The sequence below is a fragment of the Pleurodeles waltl genome, chromosome 8 (genome assembly GCF_031143425.1).
Source record: "Pleurodeles waltl isolate 20211129_DDA chromosome 8, aPleWal1.hap1.20221129, whole genome shotgun sequence".
In the NCBI taxonomy this organism is placed as follows: Eukaryota; Metazoa; Chordata; class Amphibia; order Caudata; family Salamandridae; genus Pleurodeles; species Pleurodeles waltl.
In genome coordinates this window covers 632,758,743-632,777,670 of record NC_090447.1, presented here as the reverse complement: position 1 = coordinate 632,777,670, position 18,928 = coordinate 632,758,743, and the positions used below count along the sequence as shown (strand labels likewise).

General features: G+C 43.6%; 1 protein-coding gene across 1 annotated transcript in view; it reads left to right on the top strand.

Annotated features, from left to right (window-relative positions):
• SMPX (small muscle protein X-linked) overlaps nucleotides 1–18,928 on the top strand; it is a 275,875-nt gene that overhangs the window by 26,922 nt on the left and 230,025 nt on the right. The window lies entirely within an intron of this gene.

The window sequence follows — 18,928 nt, the reverse complement described above, 5'->3', positions numbered from 1 at the left end:
TTATTTCTCCTTGTTTCTACTTTTTCTATGTGTGCTGCATTCTGCAGCACACATAGAAAGAGCAAAATGCCATGAATGTATGTTTATGAGCAGGAAGGTGCCCCTTCCTGCACATAAACAATGATTAAATAATGATGATTTGCTACTTCTATGTGTGCTGTATTCTGCAGCATACATAGAAGTTTAAAAAATAGCCATTATTGATTTGCTGTGAGGAAGAACGGACACCTTCCTGCACATAAACAATCATTCCCTGCAATGCAGGCACCCTTGCTCTATGGAGCAAGGGTGACTGCGTTTGTGCTATGCAGCTAACTGTAGCGCCAGCGCTAGGGGAAACACAGGGGTGCACCGTATTTTTGTAAATACAGCACATCCCTGCGTTTCTGAAGTGACGAAGTGCGGCGCTGCCATTTTCGGTGCTGCGCCTCTTCTTGTAAATAAGCCCCATAGTGTTTAGATAAGTGTTTTTAACATTTTGTATGAAAAGTTCCAAATCACTGAATTTCTAATAAAAAAAGACATAACGTCCATGTGAGCATAATCATGCTAACAAAAGCTGACTGTTAGGTCAACGTGGGAATGGATATACAGCAACTCGCCCTCTAAATAAAAGTGTTAAACATTTTGATAAAACAGGGTTAAGGAGACTGCTGCGGGATGACACTATATCAAAGGCACGGTTTGAATACATTTTAGAACTAAAATATCTCAATGGTACTCTGATGACGGCGGACAATAGTTAGAGGGGGGAATGTCATACGTGATGGTTTTGTAAACAGTTTACTCTATTTGCATTCCCTTATGAATCTGTGCCTTGGCAGATTGTTACTAGACTGTAGGTACCTTTATGCTGTTTTAGCTTAACCAGTCATCCCCTCATCATTGCATTGGAGTCTGGTGTGGCATTTCGGTTGAGAACACGCTATTTATATTATGTGACTAGGACAAAGACACAGCTAATCATGGCCTTGTTTCTTGTCTAGGAGACGCTAAGCAAAAGGGCAAAATATGTAAATTTTGATATTCTCTAGTTTTGAAGTAGATCTCTTGACTACAGTGAATCTTATGACTTAACAGAGATACGTGCCCAACAGTAATTAATGCTTGATAGTTTCCACAAGTATTGACCACACTTTTTTATAAACAAGGGACTGACCAAACGTAATGTAATTTTTTATTTCAATTGGATTCAACATGAACATTTGAAGACAAAAGAGAGAAAAACGCTAAAAAAGATTTGTCATTGTTATTTGTATAAGGTTAGTAGGGATTGCGTATATTGCTTGGTTTATCCCGTTTTAAGAAAACCTCAAATAAGCTTTCATGTAAAATGTTCCCTCCCAAGCGTCTTCTCGTTCAACCCCATTCCATTAGGTAGCCATTTGTTTATATTTATCTGCCATTCTCTAATTTAGATAATATCAAAAGAGAGGATCTCTTGATAAACGTTGCTTGATATTATCTGTCAGCGCTGACCAAAACAGGTTACTTTTAAAGAATTCATGATACTTTTTGTTTTGATAATTGGACCTATTAAGCTTGCGTGTAAATAAAGTATATCTAAAGCAAACAAACTATCTATTACAATGAAATTGATACCTGACTGCTTATTTTTTATATTGTAAACCATTTAGAAAGCAAAGGACTGCCGCAAGAAAAGAAAAAAATACCCACATATTTTTAAAAGAGCAAAAGAGCAAGGTGATGATATACCACAACTGATGTTCCAATTTGTTACATGCCTGTTAGGCGAGGACAAAAACATTCCTGGACTTTTTAAGTCAGATGATGTGAAGCTTTATAATGCGCTTTCATCAAAACAGAAATTCGAATTTGTTGTTGTGATAAATTGGGTTGCTGGTGGAGGGGTGTGAAATCCTAATTGGGCAACAGCCTTAATCCTTGCCAAGGTGAACCACAAAAAGTCACCAAATCAACCTGTGTTTAACTCTCTGGTAGCTTGGCACAGAAGCAGTCAGGCTTAACTTAGAGGCAATGTATAAAGTATTTATGCAGCACTTAAACAGTAATAAATTGAAAACACAACACAAGACAAATCCCACACCAATTGATAAAAATGTAAAAAATATTATATTTATATGTTATACTGGAAACCATTTTATCAGAATTACATTTATGCAGGAACTCAGAGTGCTGTTTGAAAGTGAAAATTGACTTATGTCTGCTTACGTGTTAACCAGCAACTACACCACGTATGTGCTCTTTCTCTTTTAACTATAGGAGACACCTTTGTAAGTCTGTTTTTGCTGATAGCTAATATTAACCTGCCACTGTTTCAACAATTAAAATCAAGAATGGACCACTTTCCACTCTCATGCTGATTGGCTGAGCCACCACTGCCTATATTTTTACACATTGTGGGAATACATACCCTATTAAATTAGTATATTCCTATTAGTGGATTTCATGCCTGTACAGTGGTAATTAATATTTCGTCAACCAAAGCAAATTGTGCGAAACTTTTTGCAGAAAAATATTAGTTTATTGTCCTACTCCTTTACCATCAAATGCTAAATCTTATGTGCCTCTGGAGGTGTTTACACTGCGTGAAATAAAGGCACTGGCATCCATTCATGTTTCCTGAACTACCGTGCCCCACACTACCTCCCTGGTGCGTTTTTGGTCCCGGGCTTGGTGACCATATAGGGAAACCTACCAAACCAAGACATTTCTGGAAACTAGATGACCGGGAGAGTCCAGTGAGGTGTGACTTGTGTGGATTCCCCAAAGTTTTCTTACCCAGAATAATCTTCAAAAGTGAAATGTTGAATACAAACACTTTTTTCTTGTATTTCTGTCACACAAACTACAGAAATATGTTGGGATCCACAAAGTTCCTACCACCCAGTGTTTCCCTACCTGTCCAAATAACAACGCTAGTTGAGTGCCTGCGTCAGGAATGGATCACCCCAGGGTCAGCAGTTGCCCTTATGTAGGGTATAACATTGCCAGTTGTGTGATCCATCCCTGGTACGGGCTCTAGGCCTACGTACACGTGAGGTACCATTTTTATCGGAAGACTTGGGGGAATGCTGAGTGGAAGGAAATTTGTGGCTCCTCTCAGATTCCAGAACTTTCTATCACTGAAATGTGAGGAAAAAGTGTTTTTTGCCAACTGTTGATGTTTGCAAAGGATTCTGGGTAACAGAACCTGGTGAGAGCGCTACAAGTTACACCATCCTGGGTTCCCCTAGGTATCTAGTTTTAAAAAATGCACAGGTTTGGTAGGTTTTCTTAGGTACCGGCTGAGCTAGAGACCAATATCAACAGCTAGCCACTTTCCAAAAAACATGTCAGTTTTCAACGTAAAAATTTGATGTGTCCATGTTGCGTTTTGGGGCTTTTTTCGTGGGCACTAGGCCTACCAACACAAGTGAGGTACCATTTTTATCGGGAGACTTGGGGGAATGCTGGGTGGAAGGAAATTTGTAGCTCCTCTCAGATTCCAGAACTTTCCATCACCGAAATGTGAGGAAAAATAGTTTTTTGCCAAATTTTGAGTATTCTGGATAACAGAACCTGGTGAGAGCCCCAGAAGTCACATTCTGAATTCTCCTTGATGTCTAGGTTTCAAAAATGTTTAGTTTTGCTAGGTTTCCCTAGGTGCCGGCTGAGCTAGAGGCCAAAGACCACAGCTAGGTACTTTGCAAAAAACACGTCCGTTTTCTTTGGGAAAATGTGATGTGTCCATGTTGTGTTTTGCGGCATTTCCTGTCATGAGCACTAGGCTTACCCACACAAGTGAGATACCATTTTTATCAGGAGACTTGGCGAAATGATGGGTGGAAGGAAGTTTGTGGCTCCTCTCAGATTCCAGAACTTTGCAGCACCAACATCTGAGGGAAAAGTGTTTTGTTGCCACATTTTGAGGTTTGCAAATGATTCTGGGTAACAGAACCTGGTGAGAGCCCCACAAGTCACCCCTTCCTGGATTCCTTGGGTGTCTAGTTTTCAAAAATGCATGTTTGGTATGTTTCCATAGGTGCCGGCTGAGCTACAGGCCAAACTAAATCCACAGCTAGGTACTTTTCAAAAAATGTGATGTGTCCATGTTGTGTTTTCTGTCATGAGCAGTAGGCCTACCCACACAAGTGAGGTACCATTTTTATTGGGAGACTTGAGGGAACACAGAAAGTAGAACAAGTGTTATTGCCCCTTGTTTTTCTCTACATTTTTTCCTTCCAAATGTTAGACAATGTGTAAAAAAGAAGTTTATTTGATAAATGTCCTGTAATTCACATGCTAGTATGGGGACCTTGGAATTCAGAGGTGTGCAAATAACCCCCTTATCTTGTGCCCATTTTGGAAATGCAAAGGTTTCCTTGATACCTATTTTTGACTCTTTATATTTCACCAAATGAGTTGCTGTATACTCGGTATACAATAAAAACCCATTGCAGGGTGGAGGTCATTTATTGGCTCTAGATACCTAGTGTTCTTGATGAACCTACAAGTCCTAGATATGCCTGCAACCAGAAGAGTCCAGCAGACTTAAAAGTATATTGCTTTCAAAAATCTTCCATAGCTGGAAAAAAGTTATAGAAGAAAACGTTGACAGAGATGGCTCCTTTTCACATCAATTTCAATATTTTTTTATTTTAGCTGTTACTTTTTGTAGGTAGGAAAGCCTTGAAGGATCTACACAAATGACCCATTGCTGAATTTAAAATGTTGTCTACTTTTCAGAAATGTTTAGCTGTCTGGGATCCAGCATTGGTTTCACACCCATTTCTGTCACTAACTGGAAGGAGGCTGAAAGCACAAACAAAAGTAAAAATGGGGTGTGTCCCAGTAAAATGCCACAAATGTGGTTTTCTGATTCAAGTCTGCCTGTCCCTAAAAGCTGGGAAGATGGTGATTTTAGCACCGCAAACTCTTTGTTGATGCCCTTTTCAGGGAAAAAACCACATGCTTTCTTCTGCAGCCCTCTTTTTCCCATTTTTCTGAACAAATGAATATTTTAGCTGTATTTTGGCTAATTTCTTGGTCTCCTCCAGGGGAACCCACCAGCTCTGGGCACCTTTAGAATCTCTAGAATGTTGGAAAAAAAGGACACAAATTTGGCGTGGATAGCTTATGTGGTCAAAAAGTTGTGATGGCCTAAGCTCAAACTACCGCAAACAGCCAAAAAAGGGCTCAGCCCAGCGGGAGGGAAGGCTCAGCAGCTAAGGAGATATTTACAAGTTAACATGCAACACCAACATGTAAGTATTCTGCCAACATTTTTGCCAGTAAGCACATTTTAATGTTGACTACTATTGCCTAATTATTGGTAGTGGCAGCAGCAATATGTGACCAGTTGACTCTATTCACCTTTACAAAAAATATCTTAATCCCATGTTGTCATTTAGGCTATCTGGTTGTAAACTGTTCAACTATCTTGTCCAATAATATTCTCTTCTTGCCAGTATTGTTTCTAGGTTACTAAGTTTTTCTGGTATCAGAACATTTTCAAGGAATTGAAATGTTGATACAAAATATGTTCCATCCCCATCCATTGTATCCCCAAATTTGATTTATGTACTATTTTATGGGAATATATTATTTATACTCATTAAACAATACATTTGATATCTCCACTTAGATTGTGCCACATGCCATGAAGAGGATATTCAGCATTCCTGTGTCATTCTTCCTATTTGCAGTAATTAAGGGAAAGAAACTGTAGGTGGTGAAATGTGCTGGATGTCCACTTCGCAGCAATCCTTCTTAAAGCTGCACTTGTCCAGTATGTCAGATGAAACCCAGACACTAGTCAAACTTGGAGAGTGATATTGGGGTGCTGCATCTCAGTTCAGTGCATGGATGTCAGTGGTGCAGAACTGGATTGTCAGTTTTTGGCTTGCTGTTTGGCTAAAGATGAAGGCTGCAGTGTTAATCTTTAATTTGCAAATCTCCTGGCTGGAAGAACATTTTCTTGCCATATTCATTTTAACATCTACGCGACCAGTCCAATAGTCACATTAATTCTGTTCCAGCTTTATTTTCTGTCCAAATCCTAGTCTTGCAGGCTATTGCCCGAGAAAGGAGCATTGCCACTACCACTGCCTTTTTAAGGCCCATTTTGGATTAATGGAACACCCTATATTGTAGCCTACCAGAGAACTCTCTGCAACAGGGTCATTCTTAATACACAGTGTATAGCCCACCACTCTGTTTTTGAGACACTGTGTATCTATGCCTAAATGAAAAAACTGAAAATCTACCACCCTTCGTGTACTCTTGAGTCAGCAACTCAGAACCTTCTCCAGGTTCCCTGCAGCTTCTGTCAACAGAAACTGAAAATGGACGTCTCAATCCCTGTCATCATGATGTGGAATACTTGACAACTATCCTCTGTTGAGCCAAACAATTTACCTTTCTAGAGCAGGTTACAAACTTTCATATACAAGTACCTCATATTTGTTTAACTGGACGGGCCAGTCATAAGGGTGTTTCATCTCTACATCAGAATGTCTAGGACCAGCTATTCTTTAATGGATAGTAAGTGATAAGCGGTATTCAGCTCCACGGTTAGAACAAACATTGCAGAGGGTTTTGCAGCAACACAATGTAGCCCTAAGATGTGCGATTTAGGAATGGAATGTGATTTGCATTTTTGTGTGTAATGTGTTTCTTAATTATAATGCAGTTAGCAACCTTTTTGACCAACGGGGCTCTGCGCTACTCAGAAATGTATCAGTGAGGCAACATGTTCAACCTCACAGGAAACCTGGGTGTATATTTGCGTTCAACAGATATCCAAGACAGAAGGTTTTGCATATCCTTTTATGATATAAAACATGTGGAAAGTATGGTTGTCAAAGGATGCATTCCGTAGATAAGTAAAAGCGTATGTGGTGGTTCGTCTTAATTAACTGATTCTCTCCACAGACAGCAATAAGAAGGCTGAGCTAAGTTAGTTGAATATATCTTTCCATTCTGTGAAGTGAACTGGGTTACATGTCGTGCTTAAAAAAATCACGAATAATTAAATAAATAAATGCAAAATAAATGAATCATGTCGAGAAGTATTATAAATGGAACCTGGCGTCTGCCCAGTAGCTAAAAACTCGTAACAGTTCAACCATGACTTCAGAACTTGTACAGTTATCCCAGTTAAGATGTCAGAGCACAGCTTCTTATCAAAGACCGTTATTGTTATACTGAAATGACTTCCCTACTGGAGACTCGCGTCTTCATGCTCGTGGGCTTTCCATGGTAACAATGTACAGTCATTGTTATCTATACCTGAAGTAGCTGTAGCTCGTCCACGGATTCAATGCATAGGGGTGCCACAGTGACTTCTGCTCATGAAAGCACATTGTTTTTTTTTTTAGTCCTCTGCATTGTGTTTTTGATTAGCGGGACTAGACATTGGAAAATATGCATCAGTGGCTGTGGCCATATTGGGAAGAGAGACAGACCTGATGGCATTGTGGTGGCCATTTCAGGCTTAGTCATTGTGCCTAGACCACAGCATCCCATGAACACTTGTCAAAGAGTAAGTGTGCTTAGTGGTTCATACTCCTCTGCTCCCAGCACACGTATAGTATTTGCAGCATTTTTTTGTCCGAGTCCCACCTTCCAAACATGAAGAGACATGGTTGCTCTATTGAATAGCTAATGCATCTAAGAAGCATGATAAAAAGTCTTTATTACGCAACAAATCAGCATCTTGATAGAGCAATTGTTTTGTGATGCTCTTGTAATGTGAATTGTTGCCGGGTGTGAGTTGTGTGAAAGTGTGCATTTGTGCTTAGTGGGAGGATTGAGCGTACAATTACAAAGTGTGGTATATGGTGGGACTAACAGCCAATACTGTATGATAGCAAAACGTGGCAGTACATAACCATACCACACTGATCTATGGCATATCTGAAAATGCATGTGCTGGGACTGCCATAACATATGATATAATTCCTGTACTCATCCCCCACATACCCTTATAAACAACACTGTAACAACAGAAATTATAACTCATTTAACTTTCTACTTAAAAAGCAAATGCCCAAAATTGTATAATAAAGAGTCACGCATAAAAATTCTTCTCAAACCACACATCCAATGTCCCTGCACCTACATCCCATCACCAGTTTCCACAACACACCCTCCCTGAAAATGTACCTCTTTATTGGCTAATTCAGTGCTTGTTTGCTTTTGTATGTCATCACTCTAGGGTTGATGTATATGACCTGTCATCGGGCAGTTATGCCCTACTGTTTTAATGCCCTTTCAGCAAGTAAAACTGTTTCCCAGACTAATATTGTTTGAAAATGAGTGCGGCATCATACATTGGACCTCATTACAAGGCTGGAGGTCTTAAGACTGCCAGCCTCGCAATGGCGGTCGGACCGCCACAGACAGGGCGGTCCAACTGCCCTATTAGACTGCCCTGTTATGACCATGGCGGAGCCGCCACTGTCCAAACGCCGACACCGCCAGGCTGCCACCAGCCGGCAGCCTGGCAGTCCTGGCGGTTGTAATCGCCCAGGGCAGCACTGCAAGCACGGGTCCCCATCCCCCAGCCTTTCCATGGCGGTTAACAATGCATGGAGATGCTGGTGAAAAAGGGGCATCGGGGGCCCCTGGGGACCCCTGCATTGCCAAGCACTTGATTTACGGGCAGTGAAATGCGCAACGGGTGCTGTCACACCCAACGCACCACAACATTGCTGCCGGCTCAATTACGAGCCGCCGTCAATGTTGTGGTGAGTTTTCCGCTGGGCCAGCAGGCAGAAATGCTGTTTTCACCTGCTGGCCCAACGAAAAACTTCTAATATGGTGAGCAAAAGACCTCCAGCACTGGCGGTCTTTTGCCTGCAGTGGCTTCGGGGGTACTGGAAAAGGACAACAAAGTTGTAATGAGGCCCATTATATCTAGACTGCAAATCAGAGGAAAAAGTGAATGCAATGTTTTTTTCTGTGATCTCAAGCTGAGAGCCAGAATTGCATTCTTGCTGGGTCATAGAGGTGAAATACATTAAAGGAAGTATATGGTCCAGATCCTATCCTACCCATCTCTATGTATGGAGCTGAAGATTTCGAATCTCCACGCCTTATTTCTTTGCCACTTTGCCTAGCGTGACAGTTTGGGATGTGGGACCGCTTGTGAGTCCATTTGGCCAAATAGTCTGCAACGTCACCTTCTCCCAGCTATGTGGAACTTCCACTTCTTCTGGAGGCTCTTCTGGGTGCTATAGAGTGTTTTGTTCTTACCTCACTGCAAAACAATAACCCAAGGACTAACTCTTGTTTGTTATAGCTTGATCACTTACAACGAAAGGATTTTATTAGCCCATATGTTTTCCTTGGAAGGAGCAGGAAATAATGGAATATTTTCTTGAATGGATTTCTTTAAGTGAATTTGTGTGGACAGTTTATCTCTTAGGGAGATACTTATGGCTTGCACAGGCATACCCAATTCAGGGACCTCTGACTGGAGTGGCACAGTGGGCAAAGAAAATTATTGTCTAGAATGTAACCCAAGTAATTACCAATGGCTAAGGTTAATTCAAAGCCATCACTGTTTTTTTTTTTTAAGTGAGATACCGTAGGTGCAATGGGTATGCCAGCTCACTTATGGATTTTTCCCATGCTCCCAATGCCGTAGGGTTCAAGCTGCACCTCCATGTTGCACAGTAACTAAGACAAAAACGCATCTGTCATTACTTGTGTTGCTGTCTAGGGGGACTAGGCCTCGCAGCTCAGGCAGGACTGTCCTTTTTGGAGCGGGGCTAATTCTGACTTGCATATGGCTGTTCTTCGACTGAAGTGACACAGTTAGCAAATAAACAATGAACTCGAGTTAGGTCCCAAATGGCTGAGATTAATTCAAGCATTCTACCTATCCGTTATTTTGTTTTATTTAATGTAATAATTATTGTTTATTAGGCTGTGTTTCTGTATATAAGCAATCAATACAGTAAGAAGTTTTTGTAACAAATGTAACCCAGGATTTTCTTTAATGGAAAAAGGGAAATTGCTTCCTAGGTTTGCTAAATACCTCATCCAGAAGAGGTATACTTTCGTAGCATATTACCATTACCCAAAGTACTCTCTCCTACTTTGTGCCTCCTCCCCAAGTATGTGTCCTTCCTCTGACTCTCTATCCTATGTACCCACTCTGATAGTGTGCACCTTCTCACACCACTCTGTACTGTCTGCCTGCAGCTGTCTCTCTGTCGGGACTTTCTTAGTGTTTACACTCATGACCTTTTGTCTCTCGTTCTTTATCCTGTCTCCCAGATGGTTCTAACACTTCTTACCTTCATCCACATTGTCTGCTGTATCCCCCAGTCTGTACCTCTAACATGACTGTGCCCATTCACCCGCTTTGTGTCCTGATTTAAACTCAATCCCCCTTGGGCACCTTCTCTCAGGAACAATTATCTCACAGCTCATCAACAGCGTTTGCACTGGGATCGGAATTTAGCGCTGAACTTGTAACGAGGGCCATAGTGGGGCTGAAGGCACAAACTGAAAGAGCACAAGTTGTGTGAAAAGACAGACACAGGCATGCATGTGAAGAAACATTGAAAATAATTTAAAGACAAAGGGTGAGGCTTGTGGAGAGAACACAAACAATGTTAGAGAGCATTCAGATCCTCAGAGTGAGGGTAAAGACTCGGAGAGTGTACACACAGAGAGGGACTGTACAGAGTGATGGTCACATACTACGTTTTGTCCCACATTCGAAGCCTTTTTCCAAGTGCAAACATCCTTTCCTGTGCATCATTCTTGGCCTTTTGTGCGTTCAATCTCGGCTAGTGCCCAGTCTCAAAAATCATGTATCTTCTGATCCTGTCCCCTTTCTGCCTCTCTATGACAGTGAGTGTATCAAGGCAAGCACCAAAAAAAACAGTAAGGGCTCCAAGGGATATCTGAGTATCCAGCCTCCATATAGCTCTGCTGCAAATCAACATCATTCCCCTTATTGTTCTCCAGGAACAAAGATACATCTCAAATGAAAATCTACTTAACTCACTACGCAAAGCATAAGGATTGCTTCCCAAACTCTGCTTTTTAACTGTCAACTTATGCAAGAAATAAGAGAGCCTCATTGGTGGGGATGCAAGCTTGTCACTGTGTGAATACATGGGGCGTAATTCAAAAAGTAGTGTATTTGCTCTCATAGACCTCTTCTATCCACTGGTGTAAGTGTATGTCTTTTAGGAAGTCATTGAGAGTTCTAAGATTATGGGCCTGATTACAACTTTGGAGGACGGTGTTAATCCGTCCCAAATGTGACGGATATACCACCTACCGTATTACAAGTCCATTATATCCTATGGAACTCGTAATACGGTAGGTGGTATATCCGTCACATTTTAGACGGATTAACACCATCCTCCAAAGTTGTAATCAGGCCCTATGTCTGAAAACTTGCACCAAACACAGCTTTCTAAATGTACTACTGGGAATGTCATATAAGAGCTGCTATTCCTCCAATGGGTAGCTATATGCAGGGTGCAACTCTGCATTGGAGAAATAGGCAAATGTAATTTTTTTCTGTTTTTGTCCCGTCAAGCTAATCGTTTTTCCCCATGGAGGAAACTCAATCCAGACGCTGTAACAAAATTTGGGGTTTTCCGTACTCTTCCCCTGCTGGAAGGAGATGCATGCTACACCCTTCACGAGGTTAATGTCCAGCACTGGAGAGGAGTTTGTGAATGATCCAAAACTCACAAGTTTGTGGACATTGACAAACTCTCAAGGGAACACACGTCTTCATGCTCCCACTCCCCACTACTTGTTTGAGGTTTACTCTTGCATAATTGGTATAACGGCCTACAATTACAAAGTAGTAAAACAATTTACATCAGCCAGGTATCCTTTTGTTGATTCCAGGCAAACATAAATGTAGACATTTTTTGGGCAGAGACTCACGTTTTCAACTTAGGCTTTATGAGTCCAGCCCTCAATCTCCACTGCCATGTATTTGGGACATTAAAAAAAGGCATGGGCTCTGTACTTCTATGCCTTTCTCTAGTTCCATTCTTTAAGTAAGCTTTGGCAAACCAAGAGGTCTGGCATAAACTGCTAGCTTTTTGACTTTGCCATGCTTATTTTGTTATACTTTTTGTAAAACATTATTTTTGGAGGAGCTGCAGGAAACTAGGGTAAAAGCAAAAATAATTATGGTCTCAAAAAGCACTCATTTCCATAGGAGACACTGCCATTTCATGGACCTACCTCTAAATGCGGGTGTGCTCCTTGTGAAAAATGCAGAATGCTGTCCCCTACAGTGAAAATAGCCAGTGCCTGAAGAAGGCTACCCCATTGTTTCATAAGCTTTAGTTGACATAAAAAATGTGAATGACACATCTATAGACCGATGGATAACGTAGGCTGTCTGAAAGCCCCTATAAGTGAGTATATCATATATATAATTTCAGGAAAACCAATAAATCTTGGCTAACGAAAGACATAACAAGCCTCACATGCCAGAATGCTGGAACTTAGAGAAGTGGCCCCGTGGCTGTGTTATAATTGATCCATTTTGAGCTGCTCCCGACCAACTCTGGACTCGGTTTGCTGACACGGAACCCCGAAATTAGGTATATCGGGTTCTCAGGGTACTGGAGATTACAATAAAATTGGGCAGCAGCTATGTTACTGGACCAGCTAGATTGCGACCCCTGCCTGTAAACATTCCTTTTTCCACCAACGCTCTTCATGACTACTTGCACCTGCACCCCGTGCTTGTTTCCCTTCAGGTCGGTGTTGTTCTGCCAGATTACAGGCTGACCTTGCGTGCTTCATCAATTTGTTACCATGTTACCGTGGCCACAAATGCTGCCTCAGGGATTCCCGTGCTGCCTTAGAAACCGCCAATTTCTGCCACTTCAAGTCTTTGGCAGCCTGTTTGCAAACACCTCGGGGACGGCTGTGCGCGATGATGTATTGTGATTTCTGCAAGTAGTATTTGGCAAAGCGTGTAAGCGGACGTTACAAAGAAGGCGTCATGTTCTGTGCGTTGATTTTCAGCTGCTAAGTTTCATTGTACGTTTGCTGTACGTGGGCAATGAAAGTGTTGCACGAGGCGTCCTTGTGCAATACTCAATGTTTACTTGGACCTTGCACGCGTTCAATATGTAATTCTCCCACAGTGCTATTGCATGCATTTGTTCTTTACCATAAATAACGTCGATTTCAATTTTTTCTAACTGATATGTACAGTGGGAATTCTGGACGACGGTGGCATTTTTGACACCACGCACCTCACTGCTCGCAGTTCATTAAAGCCGTGGAAGCGGGTCTCAGAAAAGAATTGCCTGGGTCGGGCTAATTTCCCCTGTGATGCTATTTAACACCTTTTTACATATTGTGGGAGGTGCTATATTTTGCTAATGTATTTGTGTGGCGGTCACTACTATTTTGCTGTAGCAAAAGATTGACGTTGTCTTACGCAGCAAAAATGTGTTTATATTGTGTCTACATAGGTAAAATAGGAACAGTTATTTTTGCTGCAGCAAAGGAGCGGTGATCACGCCTACGGCACTTGTAAAATATGTAACATGAACCTGAACAGCTCCTTATTTTAAAGCATCACCAGCAGCGCACCTTTAATTAATCTAACCTTTAGGGGCATATCTAAGAACTCATAGTGACGCTCCGGTGGTGCTATGCACTGCACCGTATTTACAAGGTGCAATACCCATTGCATTTTGATGCTGCCCCAGATTTACAAGTTTACGTAAACCGGAGGCAGCGCCAAAATCTAATGCCACCCAATGGAGTGGCCCAACGAGGAGAAATGCTTTAGGGGGTCATTACAACCTCGGCGGTCTTTTAACAAGACCGCCGAGGGTCCGCCGTGTGGAAGACCGCCAGTAGTGGCGGTTTGCCGCTCGGCGTATTATGACCCTTGGCTGCCCTCTGTCATTTTACCGACAGAGACCCGCCAACAGCCATACTTGCGGGCGGCGGGGAAGTGGAAATTGCTCCACCTCCACACCAACAGAACACCGCCCAGCTAATCACATCCTGTGATTCTGCGCGGCGGTGTTCTGTTGGCGGTGTGGTGTTGGCAGAACTGCCCCCATGGCTCCCGGCCCCTCCCGGCGGATCGACGGAACAGGTAAGTCGATCGTCCGTTAGGGGAGGGGGGTGGGGGGGTGTTGTGTGGGTGCATGGGGGTGTGCGTCTGTGTATGTAGGGGGGGTGTGAGTGCGTGTATGCTTGCAGGGGTGTTTCGTATTTTGGGATTGAGTGCGTGTATGTCTGTATGGATGTGTGTGTGTATGTTTGAATGTGGGTGTACGTGTCTGACTGTGTGTGTGGATGTTGGCAGGTATGTCGGTGTGTGCGCGTGTATGTGTGTTGGTGGTGCCTGCGTGCATGTCGGGTGTGTATGTGTAAGGTAATGTCGGGGGTCGGGGTGGGAAAGGGGGCCCTGCCACCTTTGGGGGGTGGCAGGGGTGGTGGGGGGTGTAGGGGAGGGAGTCGGGGTGGGGGTGGGGTGTGGGGGAGACCCCTATCAGTGCCAGGGAAGGAATTCCCTGGCACTGATAGTGCTTACTGCCATGGATTTCATGGCGGTTTCTACCGCTGGAAATCCACGGCGGTAAGCCAGGTCAAAATGCCGGTGGCGGTATTGTGACCGCCGCCGGGCTGGAGACCCAGGTCTCCAGCCCAGCGGTCGTCTCCGCCCTGGTGGGCGGAACGGAGAACTGGCGGATGACCATGGTGGTAACCACCATGGTCATGATTCCACAAAGTAAGACCGCCAGCCTGTTGGTGGTCTTACCGCCGGTTCAACACCGACTGCCAGGGTTGTAATGACCCACTTAATTTCTCCTCGTTTTTTGCTCTTTCTATGCATGCTGCATTTTGCAGCACACATAGAAAGAGCAAATTGCCATTGAAGATTGTTTTTGTGAAGGAAGGCGTCCCTTCCTGCACAAAAACAATCTCCCCCTCAACACAGCCATCACTGCACTATCATGCAAGGTTGGTTGCGTTGTCACGTGGCAGCAAATTTTGTGCCTCCACAGGGGGAAACACAGGGGTGCACCGTACTATTGTAAATATGGCACATCCCTGCATAATGGTAACTCTGAACATAGGCATGTTTGGTATCAACATGTTGGAATCATACCACAAGGCTTTTGCAAGCATTGATTGTCTGATTCCTTGCACTCTGGGGGCTCCTTAGAGGACCCCCAGTATTGCCATTTTAGCCTTCTGAGGTTTTGCAGGAAGCCTCAGCTGCTGCCACGTCACAGACAGGTTTCTGCCCTCCTGATGCTTGAAAAGCTTGAGCTTAGGAAGGCAGAACAAAGGATTCCTTTAGGAGAGGGATGTTACACACTTTCCCTTTGGAAATAGGTGTTACAGGCTTGGGAGGGGTAGCCTCCCCAAGCCACTGGAAATGCTTTGAAGGACACATTTGGTGCCCTCCTTGCACAAACCAGTCTACACCGGTTCAGGGAACCCCAGTCCCTGCTGTGGCGTGAAACTGGACAAAGGAAAGGGGAGTGACCACTACCCTGTCCATCACCACCCCAGGGGTGGTGCTCAGAGTTCCTCCAGAGGTTCCCTGGGTTTTGCCATCTTGAATTCAAGGTTGGCAGGGAACTCTCAGAGCATCTGAGTGGTCAGTGCCAGCAGGTGATGTCAGAGCCATCCCCTGATAAATGCTTACCTGGTTAGGTGACCAATCCCCTTTTCAGGGCTATTTAGCATCTCTCTTTTGGGTGATTCCTCAGATTCCGATTGCAAGACCTCAGCAGTAATTCTCTGCATCCTTCACTTCGACTTCTCACTGAAGAAACTGCATCTGGACCCTCCAGGAACTCTACAAGCTGCAACAAAGAACCAAGACACCTTCTGCAACATTGTATTTCCGGGTCCTGGCAGCAACTGCTGCAGTTTCCCAGTCATGCATCCTCTGAGGACAGCCCGTCTTCAGCCTGCCTCAGAAGAGTGAAGAAATCTCCCTTGGGGTGAAGGAGTCACTCCCCTGCTTCTGCAGGCACCAACTGCGATGACGACCGGCTGCGTGGATCCCCTCTCCTGCTGAGCTGCATGGATCCTGCATCACAGGTGGTAGACTTAAGTGGTCCCGACGGTCCTCTCTTCCAGCTGTCCCACTTTGGTGAAGGTAAGTCCTTGCCTCCCCATTCAAGACAGTACCCATGTGCACCATGTCATTTGCTGCTGCCAAGGCTTGTTGACATCCTTCCTCCAAGTCCTTTGTGCATCTTGTAGCTCATTCCCCAGCACTCTGTCCAGCAATGCACAGCTTCCTGAGCGGTTCTCCAGCGGCGTGGGAGCCTTTGTCGTAGTGCTGCATGGGCTTCATCTGCAACTTTCTTGTCCCCATGCTGTGGGACTCCTGTGTGCCCTGCCTGGTCTTCTGTGGGCTATCTGAGGTTCTGAGGGCCCCCTCTGACTCCCACTCCTGGGTAGAGTCCACCTGATCCTCCGTGGTCCCAGGCAGCTCCATTTTCTGCTGTCCGCAAGCTTTGCATGCGCCAAGGCTTGTTGGAGGACTTTGACGATGCAAACCTGACTGCAATCCTCCATTCGGCGTGGGAAATCACTTGCACCCTCCAGGAACCCGACTTCATCTTCTTGGGTGGAGTGCTGACTTTTCTTCTTCATAGGTGGTTCACCTTTTGCACCTTCATCCGGGTTAGCAGGGGCCCCTGCTCTTCCTGGACTCTTCTGTGCTTCTTGGACTTTGTCCCCTTCTTCCACAGGCCTTCTTGTTGAGGAATCCACTGTTGATGTCTTCCAGTTTTTTCTGGGTTTTGCATAATTCTTCTTCTCGTTTTTGTGTGTGTTCTGGGAAAGTTACTCTGATTTACTCCTGCTTTCCTGGTCACTGTGGTGGATTCTGGTACTTACCTTTGGGGTTTTCTAGTACTCCCAGCTCCCCTCTACACACTACACTTGCCCAGGTGGGAGACCGAATTTCGCATTCCACTTTCTTAGTATATGGTTTGTGCTCCCCCTAGGCCCATTTCTAACTATTCTGATTCTCACTACTTGCACAGTTTTCTAACTGTTTTTATGCCTATTTCACCATACTAATGTATATAATTTGTATATTACTTACCTCCTAAGGGAGTATAGTCTCTATGGTAGTTTTGGTATTTGTGTCACCAAAATAAAGTACCTTTATTTTTGTAACAATGAGTATTTTCTTTAATGTGTGTGAGTACTGTGTGACTACTGTGGTATTGCATGAGCTTTGCATGTCTCCTAGATAAGCCTGGTCTGCTTATCCACAGCTACCTCTAGAGAGCCTGTCTCTAGACACTGCCTATACTACACGAATAAGGGATAGCTGGTCCTGGTATAAGGTGTAAGTACCATAGGTACCCACCACACACCAGGCCAGCCCAACGGACATTAAGCCACTTTTTGTGTGGCTTAACACCATGTTGTAAATACGGTCCCTTCATACGCAGCACTTTGCGTGGGAAGGGCATGCAATGGGTGTTGTTGTAGGTGTGCTATAGCAACATCCATTGCATTTGACGCTGCCTAAGATTTATGAGTTTTTGTAACCCTGAGGCATTGCCACAATCTAACGCCTACTCAGGGGTAGCGTTAAAGTGGCACAACAAGGAGAAATGCTTTCATTTCTCCCCATTTTTTGCTCTTTCTATGTCTGCTGCATTTTGAAGCACACATAGAAAGGCCAAATCGCCATTTAAGATTCTTTTTGTGCAGGAAGGTATTCTTTCCTGCACAAAAACAATCTCCCCCTCAACGCAGCCATCCTTGCACTACGGTGCAAGAGTGGCTGCGTTGGCGCATAGCAGCAAATTTAGCACGGGTGAAACACAGGGGTGCGCCATATTCTGGTAAATACGGTGCATCCCTGCATTTTTAAAATGATGCTGCATGTTGCCACATTTGGTGCAGCGCCGTACACTGTCATTTTCCATTAAATCAGGCCCTTCATGTGAAGAAAGCCTGGACACGATTGACAGAGACTTTGCTTGGAGTAGCATTTCTTTCCTTTGGGATACTAGTAAACCAAGAGTACTCCCAGAGTAAGTCAAAGTATATGCTTTGTGAATCTGTCGGTCTTATCTGTGCTTGTCTCTCGTAGAGGTAAAGGAGATATCTCAAGGTAATGGATGGCGGGGCGGGGTGTGATGAAGGGCATAGTAGGCACAACATGAAGATGAAGGCAAGGATGGCGAACATGTTACATCACTACATGACACAGGTTAAAAGAAGCTAGGAAATTATAAGGTTCACAGGCATTTATGAATGAATTTGATCTGTACCTCAGAGGTCACAGTAAGGGAAGATTATTTCATACAACATGAAAATTCAAACTGGTGTTACAGACATGATGTGTTGCTACTTGGCAAGAAACATTTTGTAAGGAAAAAAATCAGAGATTTCAAAAGGAAGGTAGGGGTGTACGAAATAATTTTGGTCTTTTTAGGTGGCAGATGTATTTCCTTATTTATGTTTAGACACAAATATTCCATGCATATTGCTTATGTTTTAGAAATATTTTTTACTATGCTGGTTTTGAATTGGACATGCATATTCTCTAATTCAGAGTTTTTACACTTAGACCCTCATTATGAGTTTGGCAGAAACCGTAGCGCCATGCTGGCGGTGGCGATGAGATCGCCCCCAGGCTTGCAGGACAGACACTCACCTGCCAAAAGCCAATTACCTAATACACACACGCCTACAAACAGACACGTGCCAAACACACTGCACAAACGCACACAAACACCACCAACACAGTCATACACATCCATAATAAACACAGCATAATCACAACAACAACACCACAAACACTTCAACACAGTCATAAACAGGCATGTTAAGAAATACCACACAAACACACAAACAAAAAGTTGCATGTAACACAATCAATATCACCGAACAGACATCTAAACAATGACAGGTGAGACACCACATGCAACCTACATACAAA